This window comes from Dama dama, chromosome 11 (assembly GCF_033118175.1).
Source record: "Dama dama isolate Ldn47 chromosome 11, ASM3311817v1, whole genome shotgun sequence".
In the NCBI taxonomy this organism is placed as follows: Eukaryota; Metazoa; Chordata; class Mammalia; order Artiodactyla; family Cervidae; genus Dama; species Dama dama.
The window spans coordinates 103,620,979-103,633,789 of record NC_083691.1 but is presented as its reverse complement, the minus strand read 5'-3'; positions in this window follow the sequence as shown (position 1 = coordinate 103,633,789).

Here is a 12,811-nt window from a genome sequence, read left to right as displayed (position 1 = left end):
TATGAAGAGCTTCAAAAGGTGTGAAAAATATGAGGAGCATGAAACGGTCTGTAAAATAGGAGGAGCATTACGCGGTGTTCAAAAACATGACGAGCCTGAAAAGGTGTGAAAAATATGAAGAGCTTCAAAACGTGTCAAAAATGAGATGAGCATGAAATGGTCTGAAAAATTGTAGGAGAATGAAGTGGTGTTGAAAAACATGAAGAGCGTGAAAAGGTGTGAAAAATATGAAGAGCTTCAAAAGGTGTGAAAAATATGAGGAGCATGAAACGGTCTGAAAAATAGGAGGAGCATGAAGCATTGTTGAAAATCATGAAGAGACTGAAAACCTGTGAAAAATATGAAGAGCTTCAAAAGGTGTAAAAATATGAAGAGATTCAAAGGTTTCAAAAATATGAGGAGCATGAAACGTTCTGAAAAATAGGAGGAGCATGAAACGGTGTTCAAAAACATGAAGAGCCTGAAAAGGTGTGAAAAATATTAGGAGCTTCAAAAGGTGTAAAAAATACGAGGAGCATGAAACGGTCTGAAAAATGGGAGGAGCATGAAGCTGTGTTGAAAAACATGAAGAGCCTGAAAAGTTGTGAAATATATGAAGAGCTTCAAAATGTGTCAAAAATATGAGGAGCATGAAACGGTCTGAAAAATAGGAGGAGCATGAAACAGTGTTGAAAAACATGAAGAGCCTGAAAAGTTGTGAAATATATGAAGAGCTTCAAAATGTGTCAAAAATATGAGGAGCATGAAACGGTCTGAAAAATAGTAGGAGCATGAAGCAGTGTAGAAAAACATGAAGAGCCTGAAAAGGTGTGAAATATATGAAGAGCTTCAAAAGGTGTCAAAAATATGAGGAGCATGAAACGCTCTGAAAAATAGGAGAAGCATGAAGCGGTGTTGAAAAACATGAAGAGCCTTAAAAGGTGTGAAGAATATGAAGAGTTTCAAAAGGTGTCAAAAATATGGGGACCATGAAACGGTCTGAAAAATAGGAGGAGCATGAAGTGGTGTTGAAAAACATGAAGAGCCTGAAAAGGTGTGAAAAGTATGAAGAGCTTCAATAGGAGTCAAAATATGAGGAGCATGAAACGGTCTGAAAAATATGAGGAGCATGAAGTGTTGTTGAAAAACATGAAGTGCCTGAAAAGGTGTGAAAAATATGAAGAGCTTCAAAAGGTGTCAAAATTATGAGGAGCATGAACCGGTCTGAAAAATAGGAAAAGCATGAAGGGGTGTTGAAAAACATGAAGAGCCTGAAAAGGTGTGAAATATATGAAGAGCTTCAAAAAGTGTGAAAAATATGAGAAGAATGAAACGTTCTGAAAAATCGGAGGAGCATGAAGCGGTGTTGAAAAACATGAAGAGCTTGAAAACGTGTGGAAAATATGAAGAGCTTCAATACGTGTGAAAAATATGAAGAGATTCAAAGGTGTCAAAAATATGAGGAGCATGAAACGGTCTGAAAAATAGGAGGAGCATGAAACGGTGTTCAAAAACATGAAGAGCCTGAAAAGGTGTAAAATATATGAAGAGCTTCATAATGTGTGAAAAATACGAAGAGATTCAATGGTGTCAAAAATATGAGGAGCATGAAACGGTCTGAAAAATAGGAGGAGCATGAAACGGTGTTCAAAAACATGAAGAGCCTGAAAAGGTGTGAAATATATGAAGAGATTCAAAAGAAGTCAAAAATATGAGGAGCATGAAACATTCTGAAAAATAGGAGGAGCATGAAACAGTGTTCAAAAACATGAAGAGCTTCAAAAGGTGTCAAAAGTATGAGTAGCATGAAACGATCTGAAAAATATGAGTAGCATGAAGTGGTGTTCAAAAACATGAGGAGCCTGCAAAGGTGTGAAAAATATGAAGAGCTTCAAAAGGTGTCAAAAATGAGATGAGCATGAAACGGTCTGAAAAATAGGAGCAGCATGAAATGGTGTTCAAAAACATGAAGAGCCTGAAAGGTGTGAAAAATATGAGGAGCTTCAAAAGGTGTGAAAAACATGAGGAGCATGAAATGATCTGAAAAATATGAGGAGCATGAAGTGGTGTTCAATAACATGAAGAGCCTGAAAAGCTGTGAAAAATATGAAGAGCTTCAAAAGGTGTGAAAAATATGAAGAGCTTCAAAAGGTGTCAAAATTGAGATGAGCATGAAACGGTCTGAAAAAGAGGAGGAGCATGAAGTGGTGTTGAAAAACATGAAGAGCCTGAAAAGCTGTGAAAAATATGAAGAGCTTCAAAAGGTGTGAAAAATATGAAGAGCTTCAAAAGGTGTTAAAAATATGAAGAGCTTCAAAAGGTGTGAAAAATGAGATGAGCATGAAAAGGTCTGAAAAATAGGAAGAGCATGAAGTGGTGATGAAAAACATGAAGAGCCTGAATAAGTGTGAAATATATGAAGAGCTTCAAAAGGTGTGAAAAATATGGGGAGCTTCAAAAGGTGTCAAAAATATGAGGAGCATGAAACGGTCTGAAAAATAGGAGCAGCATGAAGCAGTTTTCAAAAACATGAAGAGCTTGAAAAGGTGTGAAATATATGAAGAGCTTCAAAAAGTGTGAAAAATATGAGGAGCATGAAACAGTCTGAAAAAATGTAGGAGCATGAAGCGGTGTTGAAAAATATGAAGAGCCTGAAAAGGTGGGAAAAATATGAAGAGCTTCAAAAGGTGTGAAAAATATGAGGAGCATGAAACGGTCTGAAAAATAGGAGGAGCATGAAACGGTGTTCAAAAACATGAAGAGCCTGAAAAGGTGTGAAAAATATGAAGAGCTTCAAAAGGTGTGAAAAATATGAGGAGCATGAAACGGTCTGAAAAATAGGAGGAGCATGAAACGGTGTTCAAAAAAATGAAGAGCCTGAAAAGGTGTGAAAAATATGAAGAGCTTCAAGAGGTTTCAAAAATATGAGGAGCCTGAAACGGTCTGAAAAATAGGAGGAGCATGAAGCGGTGTTCAAAAAAATGAAGAGACTGTAAATGTGTGAAAAATATGAGGAGCTTCAAAAGGTGTCAAATTATGAGGAGCATGAAAAGGTCTGAAAAATAGGAGGAACATAAAACGGTGTTCAAAAACATGAAGGGCCTGAAAACGTGTGAAATATATGAAGAGATTCAAAAGGTGTCAAAAATATGAGGAGCATGAAACGGTCTGAAAATTGGAGGAGCTTGAAGCGGTGTTGAAAAACGTGAAGAGCCTGAAAAGTTGTGAAATACATGAAGAGCTTCAAAAGGTGTCAAAAATATGAGGAGCATGAAACGGTCGGAAAAATAGGAGGAGCATGAAGCGGTTGTGAAAAACATGAAACGCCTGAAAAAGTGTGAAATATATGAAGAGCTTCAAAAGGTGTGAAAAATACGAGGAGCTTCAACAGGTGTGAAAAATATGAGGAGCTTGAAACGGTCTGAAAAATAGGAGGAGCATGAAACGGTGTTCAAAAACATGAAGAGCCTGAAAAGGTGTGAAAAATATGAAGAGCTTCAAAAGGTGTGAAAAATATGAGGAGCATGAAACGGTGTGAAAAATAGAAGGAGCAAGAAGCGGTTTTCAAAAAAATGAAGAGCCTGAAAAGGTGTGAAAAATATGAAGAGCTTCAAAAGGTGTCAAAAATATGAGGAGCCTGAAACGGTGTGAAAAATAGGAGGAGCAAGAAGCGGTGTTGAAAAACATGAAGAGCCTGAAAAGGTGTGAGAAATATGAAGAGCTACAAAAGGTGTCAAAAATATGAAGAGCTTCAAAAGGTGTCAAAAATGAGATGAGCATCAAAAGGTCTGAAAAATAGGAAGAGCATGGAGTGGTGATGAAAAACATGAAGAGTTTGAAAAAGTGTGAAATATATGAAGAGTTTCAAAAGGTGTGAAAAATATGGGGAGCTTCAAAAGGTGTCAAAATATGAGGAGCATGAAACGGTCTGAAAAATAGGAGGAGCATGAAACAGCATTCAAACATGAAGAGCTTGAAAAGGTGTGAAATATATGAAGAATTTCAAAAGGTGTGAAATACATGAGGAACACGAAACGGTTTGAAAAATAGAAGGAGCATGAAGTGGTGTTCAAAAACATGAAGAGCTTGAAAAGGTTTGAGAAATATGAAGAGCTTCAAAAGGTGTCAAAAATATGAGGAGCATGAAACGGTCTGAAAAATAGGAGGAGCATGAAGCGGTGTTCAAAAACATGAAGAGCCTGAAAAGGTGTGAAAAATATGAAGAGCTTCAAAATGTGTCAAAAATATGACGAGGATGAAACCCTCTTAAAAATAGGAGGAGGATGAAGCGGTGTTCAAAAACATGAAGAGCCTGAAAATGTGTGCAAAATATGAAGAGCTTCAAAAGGAGTGAAATACATGAGGAGCATGAAAAGGTGTTCAAAAACATGCAGAGACTTAAAAGGTGTGAAAAATATGAAGAGCTTCAAAAGATGTCAAAAATGAGATGAGCATGAAACGGTCTGAAAAATAGGAGGAGCAGAAAGTGGTGTTGAAAATCATGAAGAGCCTGAAAAGGTGTGAAATATATGAAGAGCTTCAAAAGGTGTCAAAAATATGAGGAGAATGAAACCGTCTGAAAAATACGAGGAGCATGAAGTGTTGTTGAAAAACATGAAAAGCCTGAAAAGGTGTGAAAAATATGAAGAGCTTCAATAGGTGTCAAAAATATGAGGAGCAAGAAACGGTCTGATAAATAGGAGGAGCATGAAGCGGTGTTCAAAAATATGAACAGCCTGAAAAGGTGTGAAAAATATGAAGAGCTTCAAAAGGTGTGAAAAATATGAGGAGCATGAAACTTTCAGAAAAATATGAGGAGCCTGAACCGGGGTTCAAAAACATGAAGAGCCTGAAAAGGTGTGAAAAATATGAAGAGCTTCAAAAGGTGTGAAATACTTGAGGAGCTTGAAACGGTCTGAAAAATAGGAGGAGCATGAAGTTATGTTCAAAAACATGAAGAGCCTGAAAATGAGTGAGAAATATGAAAAGCTTCAAAAGGTGTCAAAAATATGAGGAGCATGAAACGGTCTGAAAAATAGGAGGAGCATGAAGTTATGTTCAAAAACATGAAGAGCCTGAAAATGAGTGAGAAATATGAAAAGCTTCAAAAGGTGTCAAAAATATGAGGAGCATGAAACGGTCTGAAAAATAGGAGAAGCATGAAGCGGTGTTCAAAAAAATGAAGAGCCTGAAAAGGTGTGAAAAATATGAAGCGTTTCAAAAGGTGTCAAAAATATGAGGAGCATGAAACGGTCTGAAAAATAGGACGAGCATGAAGCGGTGTTCAAAAACATGAAGAGCCTGAAAAGGTGTGAAAATCATGAAGAGCTTCAAAATATGTCAAAAATATGACGAGCATGAAACCCTCTTAAAAATAGGAGGAGGATGAATCGGTGTTCAAAAACATGAAGAGCCTGAAAAGGTGTGCAAAATATGAAGAGCTTCAAAAGGTGTGAAATACATCAGGAGCATGAAACGGTGTTCAAAAACATGCAGAGACTGAAAAGGTGTGAAAAATAAGAAGAGCTTCAAAAAGTGTCAAAAATTAGATTAGCATGAAAGGGTATGAATAATAGGAGGAGCCTGAAGTGATGTTGAATAACATGAAGAGCCTGAAAAAGTGTGAAAAATATGAAGTGCTTCAAAAATATGAAAATTATGAAGAGCTTCAAAAGGTGTAAAATATATGAAGAGCTTCAAAAGCTGTCAAAAATGAGATGAGCATGAAACGGTCTGAAAAATAGGAGGAGCATGAAGTGGTGTTGAAAATCATGAAGAGCCTGAAAAGGTGTGAAAAATATGCAGAGCTTCAAAAGGTGTCAAAAATATGAGGAGCATGAAACGACCTGAAATATACGAGGAGCATGAAGTGGTGTTGAAAACCATGAAGAGCCTGAAAAGGTGTGAAAAATATGAAGAGCTTCAAAAGGTGTGAAAAATATGAAGAGCTTCAAATGTGTCAAAAATGAGATGAGCATGAAACGGTCTGAAAAATAAGAGGAGCATGAAGTGCAGTTGAAAAAAAAAGAAGAGCCTGAAAAGATGTGAATATATGAAGACCTTCAAAAGGTGTCAAAAATATGAGGAGAATGAAACGGTCTGAATAATAGGAGGAGCATGAAGCGGTGTTCAAAAACATGAAAAGCCTGAAAAGGTGTGAAAATATGAAGAGCTTCAAAAAGTGTCAAAAATATGAGGAGCATGAAACGGTCTGAAAAAAAGGAGGAGCATGAAGTGGTGTGGAAAAACATGAAGAGACTGTAAAGGTGTGAAAAATATGAAGAGCTTCAAAAGGTGTGAAATACATGAGGAGCATGAAACTCTCTGAAAAATAGGAGGAGCATGAAGCTGTGTTAAAACATGAAGAGCCTGAAAAGGTGTGAAAAATATGAAGAGCTTTAAAGCTGTGAAAAATATGAGGAGCATGAAACCGTCTGAAAAACAGAAGCAGCATGAAACGGTGTTGAAAAACATGAAGAGCCTGCAAACGTGTGAAAAATATGAAGAGCTTCAAAAGGTGTGAAATATATGAAGAGATTCAAAATGTGTCAAAAATGAGATGAGCATGAAACGGTCTGAAAAATAGGAGGAGCATGAAACGGTGATCAGAAACATGAAGAGCCTGAAAAGGTGTGAAAAATATGAAGAGCTTCAAAGGCATGAAATTCATGAGGATCATGAAACGGTCTGAAAAATAGGAGAAGCATGAAGTGGTGTGGAAAACAAAGAAGAGCCTGAAAAGGTGTGAAAAATATGAAGAGCTTCAAAAGGTGTAAAATACATGAAGAGCATGAAACTCTCTGACAAATAGGAGGAGCATGTAGTGGTGTTCAAAAACATGAAGAGTCTGAAAAGCTGTGAAAAATATGAAGAGCTTCAAAAAGTGTAAAAAATATGGGGAGCATGAAACGGTCTGTAAAAAGGAGGAGCATGAAGTGGTGTTGAAAAACTTGAACAGCCAGAAAATGTGTGAAAAACATGAAAAGCTTCAAAAGGTGGTAAAAACATGCGGAGAATGAAACGGTCTGAAAAATAGGAGGAGCATGAAGCGGTGTTCAAAAACATGAAGAGCCTGAAAAGGTGTGAAAAATATGAAGAGCTTAAAAATGTGTCAAAATATGAGGAGCATGAAACGGTCTGAAAAATAGGAGGAGCATGAAGCGTTGTTGAAAAACATGAACAGCCTGAAAAGGTGTGAAAAATATGAAGAGCTTCAAAAGGTGTGAAAAATATGAGGAGCATGAAACTTTCAGAAAAATATGAAGAGCCTGAACCGGGGTTCAAAAACATGAAGAGCCTGAAAAGGTGTGAAAAATATGAAGAGCTTCAAAATGTGTCAAAAATATGACGAGGATGAAACCCTCTTAAAAATAGGAGGAGGATGAAGCGGTGTTCAAAAACATGAAGAGCCTGAAAATGTGTGCAAAATATGAAGAGCTTCAAAAGGAGTGAAATACATGAGGAGCATGAAAAGGTGTTCAAAAACATGCAGAGACTTAAAAGGTGTGAAAAATATGAAGAGCTTCAAAAGATGTCAAAAAGGAGATGAGCATGAAACGGTCTGAAAAATAGGAGGAGCAGAAAGTGGTGTTGAAAATCATGAAGAGCCTGAAAAGGTGTGAAATATATGAAGAGCTTCAAAAGGTGTCAAAAATATGAGGAGAATGAAACCGTCTGAAAAATAGGAGGAGCAGAAAGTGGTGTTGAAAATCATGAAGAGCCTGAAAAGGTGTGAAATATATGAAGAGCTTCAAAAGGTGTCAAAAATATGAGGAGAATGAAACCGTCTGAAAAATACGAGGAGCATGAAGTGTTGTTGAAAAACATGAAAAGCCTGAAAAGGTGTGAAAAATATGAAGAGCTTCAAAAGGTGTCAAAATATGAGGAGCAAGAAACGGTCTGATAAATAGGAGGAGCATGAAGCGGTGTTCAAAAACATGAACAGCCTAAAAAGGTGTGAAAAATATGAAGAGCTTCAAAAGGTGTGAAAAATATGAGGAGCATGAAACTTTCAGAAAAATATGAGGAGCCTGAACCGGGGTTCAAAAACATGAAGAGCCTGAAAAGGTGTGAAAAATATGAAGAGCTTCAAAAGGTGTGAAATACTTGAGGAGCATGAAACGGTCTGAAAAATAGGAGGAGCATGAAGTTATGTTCAAAAACATGAAGAGCCTGAAAATGAGTGAGAAATATGAAAAGCTTCAAAAGGTGTCAAAAATATGAGGAGCATGAAACGGTCTGAAAAATAGGAGGAGCATGAAGTGGTGTTGAAAAACATGAAGACCATGAAAAATTGTGAAAAATATGAAGAGCTTCAAAAGGTGTCAAATATATGAGGAGTATGAAACGGTCTGAAAAATAGGAGGAGCATGAAGCGGTGTTCAAAAAAATGAAGAGCCTGAAAAGGTGTGAAAAATATGAAGCGTTTCAAAAGGTGTCAAAAATATGAGGAGCATGAAACGGTCTGAAAAATAGGACGAGCATGAAGCGGTGTTCAAAAACATGAAGAGCCTGAAAAGGTGTGAAAATCATGAAGAGCTTCAAAATATGTCAAAAATATGACGAGCATGAAACCCTCTTAAAAATAGGAGGAGGATGAATCGGTGTTCAAAAACATGAAGAGCCTGAAAAGGTGTGCAAAATATGAAGAGCTTCAAAAGGTGTGAAATACATGAGGAGCATGAAACGGTGTTCAAAAACATACAGAGACTGAAAAGGTGTGAAAAATAAGAAGAGCTTCAAAAAGTGTCAAAAATTCGATTAGCATGAAAGGGTATGAATAATAGGAGGAGCCTGAAGTGATGTTGAATAACATGAAGAGCCTGAAAAAGTGTGAAAAATATGAAGTGCTTCAAAAATATGAAAATTATGAAGAGCTTCAAAAGGTGTAAAATATATGAAGAGCTTCAAAAGCTGTCAAAAATGAGATGAGCATGAAACGGTCTGAAAAATAGGAGGAGCATGAAGTGGTGTTGAAAATCATGAAGAGCCTGAAAAGGTGTGAAAAATATGCAGAGCTTCAAAAGGTGTCAAAAATATGAGGAGCATGAAACGACCTGAAATATACGAGGAGCATGAAGTGGTGTTGAAAACCATGAAGAGCCTGAAAAGGTGTGAAAAATATGAAGAGCTTCAAAAGGTGTCAAAAATATGAGGTGCATGAATCGGTCCGAAAAATATTAGGTTCATGAAGCGGTGTTGAAAAACATAAAGAGCATGAAAAGGTGTGAAAAATATGAAGAGCTTCAAAAGGTGTGAAAAATATGACAAGCTTCAAAAGGTGTCAAAATTATGAGGAGCATGAAACGGTCTGAAAAATAGGAGGAAATGAAACGGTGATTAAAAACATGAAGAGCCTGAAAAGGTGTGAAAAATATAAAGAGATTCAAAAGGTGTGAAATAAATGAGGAGCATGAAACGGGCTGAAAAAGAGGAGAAGCATGAAGTGGTGTGGAAAAACATGAAGAGCCTGAAAAGGTGTGAAAAATATGAAAAGCTTCAAAAGGTGTCAAAATTATGAGGAGCATGAAACGGTCTGAAAAATAGGAGGAGCATGAAACGGTCTGAAAAAGAGGAGGAGCACGAAGTGGTGTTCAAAAACATGAAGAGCCTGAAAAGGTGTGAAAAATATGAAGAGCTTCAAAAATATGAAAAATATGAAGAGCTTCAAAAGGTGTGAAAAATATGAAGAGCTTCAAAAGGTGTGAAAATTATGAAGAGCTTAAAATTGTGTCAAAATGAGATGAGCATGAAACGGTCTGAAAAACAGGAGGAGAATGAAGCGGTGTTGAAAATCATCAAGAGCCTGAAAAGGTGTGAAACATATGAAGAGCTTCAAAAGGTGTGAAATACATGAGGAGCATTAAACGGTCTGAAAAAAAGGAGGAGCATGAAGCGGTTTTCAAAAACATGAAGAGTCTGAAAAGGTGTGAAAAATATGTAGAGCTTCAAAAAGTGTCAAAAATATGAGGAGCATGAAATGGTCTGAAAAATAGTAGGAGCATGAAGCGGTCTTGAAAAACATGAAGAGCCTGAAAACGTGTGAAAAATATGAAGAGCTTCAAAAGGTGTAAAAAATATGGGGAGCATGAAACGGTCTGCAAAAAAGGAGGAGCATGAAGTGGTGTTGAAAAACTTGAACAGCCAGAAAATGTGTGAAAAATATGAAAAGCTTCAAAAGGTGGTAAAAATATGCAGAGCATGAAACGGTCTGAAAAATCGGAGGAGCATGAACCGGTGTTCAAAAACATGAAGAGCCTGAAAAGATGTGAGAAATATGAAGAGCTTCAAAAAGTGTCAAAATATGAGGAGCATGAAACGGTCTGAAAAAGAGGAGGAGCATGAATCGGTGTTGAAAAACATGAAGAGCCTAAAAAGTTGTGAAAAATATGAAGAGCTTCAAAAAGTGTCAAAAATATGAGGAGCATGAAACGGTCTGAAAAAATAGGAGGAGCATGAAGTGCAGTTGAAAAAAAAAGAAGAGCCTGAAAAGATGTGAATATATGAAGACCTTCAAAAGGTGTCAAAAATATGAGGAGAATGAAACGGTCTGAATAATAGGAGGAGCATGAAGCGGTGTTGAAAAACATGAAGAGCCTGAAAAAGTGTGAAAAATATGGAGAGATTCCAAAGGTTTCAAAAATGAGAAGAGCATGAAACGGTCTGAAAAATAGGAGGAGCATGAAGTGGTGTTGAAAAACATGAAGACCATGAAAAATTGTGAAAAATATGAAGAGCTTCAAAAGGTGTCAAATATATGAGGAGTATGAAACGGTCTGAAAAATAGGAGGAGCATGAAGCGGTGTTCAAAAAAATGAAGAGCCTGAAAAGGTGTGAAAAATATGAAGCGTTTCAAAAGGTGTCAAAAATATGAGGAGCATGAAACGGTCTGAAAAATAGGACGAGCATGAAGCGGTGTTCAAAAACATGAAGAGCCTGAAAAGGTGTGAAAATCATGAAGAGCTTCAAAATATGTCAAAAATATGACGAGCATGAAACCCTCTTAAAAATAGGAGGAGGATGAATCGGTGTTCAAAAACATGAAGAGCCTGAAAAGGTGTGCAAAATATGAAGAGCTTCAAAAGGTGTGAAATACATGAGGAGCATGAAACGGTGTTCAAAAACATACAGAGACTGAAAAGGTGTGAAAAATAAGAAGAGCTTCAAAAAGTGTCAAAAATTCGATTAGCATGAAAGGGTATGAATAATAGGAGGAGCCTGAAGTGATGTTGAATAACATGAAGAGCCTGAAAAAGTGTGAAAAATATGAAGTGCTTCAAAAATATGAAAATTATGAAGAGCTTCAAAAGGTGTAAAATATATGAAGAGCTTCAAAAGCTGTCAAAAATGAGATGAGCATGAAACGGTCTGAAAAATAGGAGGAGCATGAAGTGGTGTTGAAAATCATGAAGAGCCTGAAAAGGTGTGAAAAATATGCAGAGCTTCAAAAGGTGTCAAAAATATGAGGAGCATGAAACGACCTGAAATATACGAGGAGCATGAAGTGGTGTTGAAAACCATGAAGAGCCTGAAAAGGTGTGAAAAATATGAAGAGCTTCAAAAGGTGTCAAAAATATGAGGTGCATGAATCGGTCCGAAAAATATTAGGTTCATGAAGCGGTGTTGAAAAACATAAAGAGCATGAAAAGGTGTGAAAAATATGAAGAGCTTCAAAAGGTGTGAAAAATATGACAAGCTTCAAAAGGTGTCAAAATTATGAGGAGCATGAAACGGTCTGAAAAATAGGAGGAAATGAAAAGGTGATTAAAAACATGAAGAGCCTGAAAAGGTGTGAAAAATATAAAGAGATTCAAAAGGTGTGAAATAAATGAGGAGCATGAAACGGGCTGAAAAAGAGGAGAAGCATGAAGTGGTGTGGAAAAACATGAAGAGCCTGAAAAGGTGTGAAAAATATGAAAAGCTTCAAAAGGTGTCAAAATTATGAGGAGCATGAAACGGTCTGAAAAATAGGAGGAGCATGAAACGGTCTGAAAAAGAGGAGGAGCACGAAGTGGTGTTCAAAAACATGAAGAGCCTGAAAAGTTGTGAAAAATATGAAGAGCTTCAAAAATATGAAAAATATGAAGAGCTTCAAAAGGTGTGAAAAATATGAAGAGCTTCAATAGGTGTGAAAATTATGAAGAGCTTAAAATTGTGTCAAAATGAGATGAGCATGAAACGGTCTGAAAAACAGGAGGAGAATGAAGCGGTGTTGAAAATCATCAAGAGCCTGAAAAGGTGTGAAACATATGAAGAGCTTCAAAAGGTGTGAAATACATGAGGAGCATTAAACGGTCTGAAAAAAAGGAGGAGCATGAAGCGGTTTTCAAAAACATGAAGAGTCTGAAAAGGTGTGAAAAATATGTAGAGCTTCAAAAAGTGTCAAAAATATGAGGAGCATGAAATGGTCTGAAAAATAGTAGGAGCATGAAGCGGTCTTGAAAAACATGAAGAGCCTGAAAACGTGTGAAAAATATGAAGAGCTTCAAAAGGTGTAAAAAATATGGGGAGCATGAAACGGTCTGCAAAAAAGGAGGAGCATGAAGTGGTGTTGAAAAACTTGAACAGCCAGAAAATGTGTGAAAAATATGAAAAGCTTCAAAAGGTGGTAAAAATATGCAGAGCATGAAACGGTCTGAAAAATCGGAGGAGCATGAACCGGTGTTCAAAAACATGAAGAGCCTGAAAAGATGTGAGAAATATGAAGAGCTTCAAAAAGTGTCAAAATATGAGGAGCATGAAACGGTCTGAAAAAGAGGAGGAGCATGAATCGGTGTTGAAAAACATGAAGAGCCTAAAAAGTTGTGAAAAATATGAAGAGCTTCAAAAAGTG